This window comes from Heterodontus francisci, chromosome 3 (genome assembly GCF_036365525.1).
Source record: "Heterodontus francisci isolate sHetFra1 chromosome 3, sHetFra1.hap1, whole genome shotgun sequence".
NCBI lineage: Eukaryota > Metazoa > Chordata > Chondrichthyes > Heterodontiformes > Heterodontidae > Heterodontus > Heterodontus francisci.
Genome location: NC_090373.1, coordinates 88,204,697 through 88,213,839, shown reverse-complemented (window position 1 = coordinate 88,213,839; position 9,143 = coordinate 88,204,697). Strand labels below are relative to the sequence as shown.

General features: G+C 43.9%; 1 long non-coding RNA gene across 1 annotated transcript; it reads left to right on the top strand.

The window, feature by feature from the left end:
* The first annotated feature begins 806 nt into the window (after nt 1-806).
* LOC137352457 (uncharacterized) lies at nt 807-2,808 on the top strand. The gene is made up of 2 exons (XR_010969719.1): nt 807-860; nt 2,425-2,808. It is a non-coding gene; the product is annotated as an uncharacterized lncRNA (long non-coding RNA).
* The last annotated feature ends 6,335 nt before the right edge of the window (nt 2,809-9,143 follow it).

Sequence of the window (9,143 nt, the reverse complement as noted above, 5' to 3'; positions counted from 1 at the left end):
GGTGCTGGAAATGGCAGAGGATGATCCTCTGGATGTGGAGGCTGGTGGGGTGGAAGGTGAGGACAAGGGGAACCCTGTCGTGGTTCTGGGAGGGAGGGGGAAGAGGTGAGGACAGAAGTGCGGGAAATGGGTTGGGCATGGTCGAGGGCCCTGTAGACCACACTGGGGGGGAATCCTTGGTTGAGGAAAAAGGAAGACATATCAGAAGCGTTGTTGTGGAAGGTTACATCATCAGAACAGATGCAATGGAAACAGAAAAACTGGGAGAATGGAATCCTTACAGGAGGCAGAGTGTGAGTAAGTGTAGCCAAGGTAGCTGTAGGAGTCGGTGGTGTTATAATGAATATTAGTGGACAGCCTATCCCCAGAGATTGAGACAGTGAAGTCGAGGAAGGGAAGTGTTGGAGATGGACCATGTAAAGGTGAGAGAAGGGTGGAAATTGGAAGCAAAGTTGATAAAGTTTTCCAGTTCAGGGCGGGAGCAGGAAACATCACCGATACAGTCATCAATGTACCGGAAAAAGAGTTGGGGGAGGGAGCCTGAGTAGGACTGGAACAAGAAATGTTTGACATACCTGACAAAAAGACAGGCATAACTAGGACCCATGCAAGTACCCATAGCAACACCTTTTACTTGAAGGAAGTGAGTGGAGTTGAAGGAGAAATTGTTCAATGTGAGAACAGGTTCAGCCAGGCCTTGAGTTGAAAACTGACCTCAAAGGGAGTGTCTTCAGCTCATGATGTCATTGGGGGTGTGGCTTAATTGGCAATGTGCCATGTTGCTAGGCCTCACAGATTGTTTCCTCGATGGACACCTCTGTAGCAAGAAGTGAAAGTTCTCGCTGCAGCGAACTAACCAGGTAAGTTCATATTCCTCTGTGCAGTCAGCGGCAATCACCACGACTTCACCGCTGACTGCAAAATCTGGGCCATTGTGAACTGTGAGGATGATAGTGATAGACTTCAAGAGGATGTAGACAGGTTGGTGGAATGGCTCGATAAGTGGCAGGTGCGAGTTAAGCCAGAGAATTGTGAAGTGATACGTTTTGGTTGGAAGAAGGAGGAGAGGCAATAGAAACTAAAGGGTACAATTCTAAAGGGGATGCAGGAGCAGAGGGACCTGGGGTACAAATCATTGAAGGTGGCAGGGCAGATTGAGAAAGTGATTAAAAAGGCATACGGATCCAGGGCTTTACAGGTAGAGGCAAAGAGTACAAAACCAAGGAAGTTATAATGGACCTTTATAAAGCACTGGTTCAGCCTCATCATGAGTATTGTGTCCAATTTTGAGCACTACACTTTACGAAGGATGTGAAGGCTTTAGAGAGGACTCAAAAAAGATTGATTGGAAAGGTTCCAGAGTTGAGGGACTTCAGTTATGTGGATAGATTGAAGAAGCTGGGGGTGTTCTTGGAAAAGAGAAGGTTGAGAGGAGATTTGATAGAGGTGTTCAAAACATGAGGGGTCTGGGCAGAGTAGATAGAGTGAAACTGTTCAGAGGGCACCGATTTAAAGTGATTGTCAAAAGAACCAGAGGTGACATCAGGAAAAAACTTTTTTACGCAGTGACTGATCAGGATCTGGAATACACTGCCTGAGAGTGTGGTGGAGCCAGATTCAATTGTGGCTTTCAAAAGGGAATTGGATAAGCACATGAAGAGAAAAAATTTGCAGGGCTACAAGGAAAGGGTGGGGGAGTGGGACTAGCTGAGTTGCTCTTGCAGAGAGCTGGCACGAACATGATGGGCTGAATGGCTTCCTTCTGTGCTGTAACCATTCTGTGTTTCATTGATTCTAAAGTGTGGTGCCATGAATTGGACCCCATACCCCTGCTGAGGCCGAACAAATGATTTATAAGTAATAAAAATAGAAAGTGCTGGAAATGCTCAGCATGTCAGGCAGCATCTGTGGAGCAAGAAACAGAGTTGACGTTTCAAGTCGATGACCTTACTTGTTTGCAGGAGAAGGTGGCACATCATACTAGTCAATGAAGTACTTTTGCAGTGTAATCACTGCTGTAATGTAGGAAATAAGGCAGCAAGCTCCCACAAACATCAATGTGATAATGACCAAATATCTGCTTTTTAATGATGTTGATTGAGGGATAAATATTGGCCAGGACACCGGGGATAACACTCCTGCTCTTCTTCAAAATAGTGCCATGGGATCTTTTAGATACACTTGAGAGGACAGATGGAGCCTCAGTTTAATACTTCATCTAAAAGACAGCACCTCACTCCAATGTTATTATAGATTTTTGTGATTAAGTCCTGGAGTGAGACTTGACCCACAACCTCTAACTCACTGGCAGGAGTGTTACAACTGAGCCACAGCTAACACACTAAATCAGGTGTTTCACCATGATAGCCAGTTCTCTAAGCACCTCACAAGACACTCAAGAAAACATTCCCTTCTTTCTTGCAGAAGGTTGGACACAATACCAGACAGTAGTCTGGAACCAGAGAAGGAAGAGCCCGCATGCATACCATCTCCCCAACCTCCCTTGAAATGATTGCATTCGCCATCATGGAAAGGGACAGAGTGAAGCAATCACCGGAGGCATTGTGCATGTCGTGTGCTTCACAACTTGGCAATAATTAAAGGACTGATGGTAGATGGCCCAGAAGATGCCGGAATGCCTTATGATATTGAACAGGGAGCACGTGTAGTGGCAACAGTTGCTGCCTGTTGAGAGACAGACTTATTCAGTACACCTTCGCAGTACAATTATTTGTAAGTCTCAGGCCATCAAAATGTTCCTCCTTGCACCAACTTCTAATGGTCTAAATAAAATCTTAACTCCTCAAAGCAAGCTATTCCATTTAATTCTGAGCTTTAACATCTGCACAATACTATTTCCTCATTGTCATACAAATGAACCAAACACGTTGTAGTCTTTACATCAAATATTCCAGTGGTTTGTTACAACTATTTTTTAAAAATAAGCATAATTTGGTTATAAATAAATGAATGGGAGGACATTGCAAGGGGTAAAAGAAGTGAGAGACCGTGGAGTGCATGTCCACAGGTCCCTAAAGGTGGCAGAACCAGTAGATAGAGTGGTGAAGAAGGCATTTGGAATGCTTTCCTTTATTGGACAAGGTATAGAATACAAAAGCAGGGATGTAATACTGGAACTGTATAAAACACTGGTTAGGCCACAGCTGGAGTATTGCATACAGTTCTGGTCACCACATAAGAGGACAGAAAGGACATAATTGTTCTGGAGAGAGTTCAGAAGAGATTTACAAGCATGGTACCAGGGCTTGAAAGTTGCAGGTATGAGGAAAGATTGGATCAGTTAGGGTTGTTTTCCTTAGAACAGAGGAGGCTGAGGGGTGACTTAATTGAGGTGTACGAAATTATGAGGGGCCTAGATAGAGTAGAAAGGAAGGATCTGTTACCCCTAGCAGAGTGGTCAATTACCAGGGGCACAGATTTAAGGTGATTGATAGAAGGATTAGAGGGGACATGAGGAAAAGCTTTTTCACCCAGAGGATGGTGGGTGTCTGGAATTCATTGCCCGGATCGTTGGTGGAGGCAGAAATCCTCAACTCATTTAAAAGGTACCTGGACATGCACCTGAAGTGCTGTAACCTGCAAGGCTATGGACCAGGTGCAAGAAGGTGGGATTAGCTTGGGCGGCTAGTTTTTTCAGCCGGCACAGACAGGATGGGCTGAATGGCCTCCTTCTGTGCCGTAATTTTTCTATGGTTCTATGATCAGCCATGATTTCAATGAATGGTGGAACAGGCTCGAGGGGCTAAATGCATAATCCTGTTCCTATGCTGATTGGTTGAATCCCTGCAGATGCATCATAACTGGCTGGTTACATTATTACTCTGGGGTTTTCATCGATCTTCTGCCGAGGTTACAGTGGGAGACTGGGAGAACCCGGCATAAATTCCAGAGGCTTGTGCCAAAGCTCTGAGTTATGAAGAAAGACTGGAAAAATTTGGGCTTTTCAGCCTGGAGGTGATCTTCATAGAATGATAGAACACAGAAGGAGGCCATTCGGCCCATTGTGCCTGTGCAAATATATATATTTCTTATAGAATGGGCCAGTGAAATTGTCAAGTTGGAGTTGGGAGAGGTTAATAATATTTGCTTTCTCGATTAATAGGTCCTGCGTGTAAAAGCTGTCACATGAATCAAACTGACAACCAATGATGGCATGTTATGAATAGCATTAAAAATGTTTTCAATAGAAAATAATCTTTTGGACCATTTGATTTCCCAAGCAATCTCTTGAGAATTACTAATCTTTCTACAAATGTTTTCATGCCTAATAAATGAAAGGAAGTAACAGAGGAAGCAGCTGCTTTTAGGGGCGGGGGATATGGATCTCAATTTAAAGAGGCAGTTCTTCCTACCCAGGCAGTGCTTTTAAAAAAAAACTTACAACAAAACAATCAAAGCAGCACAACGATTGATTTCATATATTACAACGAGCACACCATATTTAAGCCCTGCTTGAACTTTTACAGCTCTTTGCGCATGCGTTGTAGTTTATCACCCTGAGGGTTCAGCAGCTGGACTTATATATTCGGTTTATGCCTTTTCTGAAGGAAGAGCATGCCCTGCTGACCACTCCTCTCCAGTTTGCTGGACATCCAGCTGGGATGCCCAGCACTAGGGAAGTGGCATGATAAAGGACTGAGGAAGGTAACATCCTCTCAAGGTGTCCACATATCCTCCCCAAGTCTCCCAGGACTGAGGAAGTGCCACAGAGTAGGCGGGCACTGGCAGTCACTGTATCGTTGGACGTTGCTGCAGCTGCTGCAGGGACATCACATGATTCTGCACCGAGCGGTTTGAGGCCATGACCATGTCCACAGCACCAAACAGCAGCTTCCACCACTCAGGGAGCACCTACACTTTCTTAGGTTGATGTACAGGACAAGTACACCTTCCAGGAACACCAAGAGGACGCACATATTACACGTCTCCATTCTATACCATATTTCATAAATAGAGAGCTTTTTATTTCTCCTTTGTAGGTTCAGTGTTTTTTGAGTCTGGCTGAGGAGAGGTAGTAGCAGTGCTGGGTGGAGGACTGAACGATGGGAGAGCAGCTGGAATGCAGGGAATGGGCACCATATTCTTGCTGCTGCAATGTGCGACTGCCCATAAGGAAAACCAATGTTAGCCAGTAGTGGAGGTGTCCATTATTGGGAATAGTTGAGGTTAATTTTCACCACCGTTATCTGCCATAACCTTGACGAAGGCCCATGGAAAGCTGGAAAAATGGCATGTGGTGAAGTCACGCAGGGACAACCATGTGAAACAATATGGAAATCTACCTGTCATCTACAGCACTCCTACATTAATTTTCCTGTCTGTGCATCATTTCTACCCATCACCCTCCTCCTCTTCCTTGTTCATCTCCTGTAGGACTATGGCCATTGGCCTCGACTTCTGTCTACTGCAATCTCACTCCTTGTTGGATGGCAGAATGATGCTGCTCCAGCAGACAGTGATGATCTGGGAAACTTTGGTTTAACTGTAGTGGCATCAACCAAAGCAGTCCAATCAATGAACTTCATTGCTTCAGCATCCTATGGTGTGCTCCCAAGAAACACAGGGGCTGGCAAGGGTTTCATTGTATTTCCACTCTGCTGCTGGGGACTTTGGGGAAAATTTTATGCTCTCCCCTACGGTGGGTTTGGAGGTGGGGAGAGCATCAAATCAGGTGGGATAGTGGCGGGGGGAGCTTCCCGCCTCTGCCAAAATTTAGTATGAGTGGGAAAGCTGGTGAACGGCTTTCCCGCCTCCCTGCCAATTGAGGCCCTTAACTAGGCAATTAATGCCCAATTAAGGGCCTCTTCCTGCCACAGCCACAATTAGCCATATGGCAGGCAGCCCTGTCGCCGCATTGGAAGTAAGGCACAAAACATCGTGCAGGTTGCTTCCTGGCTTCAGGTTGGGGGTGCTGGGGGGTGGGGGGAGTGCATTCCCTCATTAAAAGGCACTTAGTGCCTGAACGAGGGATCCGGCATCGGGAAGGGGGGGCCACTGAGAGCCACACCCCTGCCCTTGCTGCCGACCCCACCCCCCATGACCCCACCCTGCAAGACCACCCCCACCCTGACCTACCTGAGGCCTGGGTCCAGCGACACTCTTCAGCCTTCGGTAGGTGCACCTCCACCCGCAGCCAGCGCCTCCTCTGATTGGCTGGCAGCTCTCTCAGGGCAGGACTTCTGGAGACAGGGTCCTTGATCCTGTGGAAGGCCTGCCAATGTCCACTTAAGTGTCTGTTTGGCACTAGATTCAGTGGGCCTTCTGGAGCAGAGACAACGCATGGATCTTGACGTTGCTTCTTCCGGACTTCAAGACCCTCACTGCCAGAATAAAATTCCCCCATTTATTAGCCACAGTTGCAAAGGGTGTCACAAGAGCCATCCATTCATTTTTTGAGGCCTGCCCTAATAATACCAGCACTGGACTGTTGCAGAACAAAAACATTAATGCTGCTTCCTGAGTAATGGGCATTAATGTGCTGATGTCTGCAACAATCTGGATGTTGATAGATTGATATCCGTTCCTGTTAACATACGCATGAGGGTTGGTGTGGAATCCTAATGGCTACATGGGTTCCATTTATAATAACCTGGACCCTTGAGAAGCCCACCAACTGATAAACTTTCCATTCCCTTTCCAGTGGGTGTCTCCTTTCAACTGAGAACATGATAAAGGTGTTTCCTGCCAAATTGGCATCGATCATGAGTTCTAGACATGAATAAATTGTCTGGCAGATGTCTCCTACGACCTTAATCATGGGATTAAATAATGTAGCAGCGTAATGCCTTTGTGATCTTTATTGCTATAGAAGGAGCAATCCCAGTCCTTGACATGTGTGTAGATAAGCTTGCAGCAGATGCTATAGCTCAGTCGCTGCCTGTCTTCCTAAGGGGTGGCATTGATATGTCTTCTCTGGCATTGAGTATTAATGGAAGCAACCCCTCAGGTATCTTTGGGCTTGAAGATGTGCCCTCATGAATTGGGCCTCCTGATTCAATTCATGGTTAGCTACAATTTGGTCTGGAGTAGGAGTTGAGTTTTAACATATGTGACTATACTCCCTGAAAACATTATGTCTTTGTGAATTATTCTCCACATCCAATTCACGTAGGATTGTGTGGAATATCCGAAGGGAACTCCCATCCTCCCAACTTGGTTAGCTTCACCTTGTTTTGCTGTAGAAATTACCAAAACTTCAAGAAAGTGCATTTTAGCAGAATTGTTGTTTCGCATAATGAGATTCCCCTGTAATTGTCCCCATTGCTTTAGATTTAACTTAGACATGAATTTCCTCTCCTACTAATAGTGTGCTCCTTACACTTGTCGAAATCTGCATCTGCATCTATGAATAAAGATACAAATGAGCTGACCTAGGAAATTTAAATGCGTTTGAGACATTGCCATGCAAGCAGAAGTAACACCAGCTTGAAATCTTTTAGACATCACTTGCACCTTAACACTTAAATATTTTATGCAGCTACAGAACAAAATAATACAAATTAAACTTCACCTGTGAAGTTCAACAATTCAGAACAATGTTAGCCAGTTCCATGTTGATTGTAGCTGAATCTTTTTACAGTATAGCCACAACAAAAAATTGCATCTTTAAGTTAAATGCACAGCAAAAAGTGTAATTAATATTTTAATAGCACGTTCTCACTTCTTCAACACAGGTCACACAAAGTTTAAAAACTGCACCAATACTTCAGTATTTTCTAACTAAAAAAAAAGAAACAGTTTTATCAAAGAAAGATAATAGCATCCTTAGTTCTGAACTACTTTATACAAAATATCAAGCAGACCTTCATAGGAAGGTGGACAATATTGCCACCTGTACCATACTGTGAATCTGTACTTCTGCTAAGTATTTGCATCCTAATTGTCAATATAACTTAACATGTTTATTGTTGAAAGCACAGAATTTCAGGCCCTGATTTTAACTATTCCCCCCTCCCCCACCTGGCAGAAACAGGTTCCAGGGCTCCCACACACCATACTCGCACAGCAGTGCGAGACAAACTCATAGCGAATCAACAGGCAATTTTTCACCGTGCCCAATCTTCTTTCCATTGAAGTTCACAGAACGATAACTTAAACTGTTTTTGGTGACTCGTTTCCTAGTCTCACTGTTGCTTTAACTTGGTTTGAAATTAAAAATCTTGGCAATATTTTCCAAGTCAGTGAAAAATAAAAACTGGCACGGTGCCGATTTGATACGTCCCCATTTTTCATTGCTGGTGTAGTCCAATTACCCCTCCTCAAAGTTTTACCTCTGGTTTTTAACATTATTATTTTACTTGCAAAATTATGTAAGTGTAAAAAATGAAACATAGGTTGATGGTGATGTAGTTACATCACTTTATCACTGATTGTTGTAATGCATTTACTTCTGTTTATGGCCGTGTCCTTTGAAATAGATACCACACACTGAAATTTAAAATGGAAACCTATACAATTATGGAGTAGAAATTGGTGCACCCCTTTCTCCAGGGAAAAATGGAAACAAAAAGGAACGAATTCATGGGCTATGTCCTGCTCCCCAAGATCGTCTTAAGTAGGTCCGATGAAATATTGGCCTCAAACAATATTCAGGAGTCACGGGCAACCACTTTAAACAAGTGCTATTTCCTTTGAATATGTTAATGAGGAGCCTAACACCTGTTTAAGGATCACTTGAAGAAATTTATCAATGCTGGCCATGCATCACTGTTTTCCAGGGTCTGTCCCTGAATGAGGTACTGCATTCCTGGGCAAACAATGTCCACAGAAGAGTCCCCAGTTCATGAAACTCATTCCTGAATCCCCTAACTTTTAATTTCTTTTAATTACATCTAATGTATAAGGGAGGTACAGCACAAAGTATGTATTGTGAGTCACCTGAGATAAAGGTGATGCTAAATGTCTAATTAATAATATTAAAAATGTTAGAGAGAAGTATCCAGAGTATTCCTCTTGTTGTTATTATTGCTATTACATAGATGGTACAGCACTATTGCAGTTGCGAGAGCTAAAATACTGACTGAATGATGAATGTTATAGAACACACTCAAGATTCAGCATAAAGTGAAAATGGCATCGTCAAAAAAGTGAAATTGTTGCTTTAACAACCAGCTTCAAAAGAA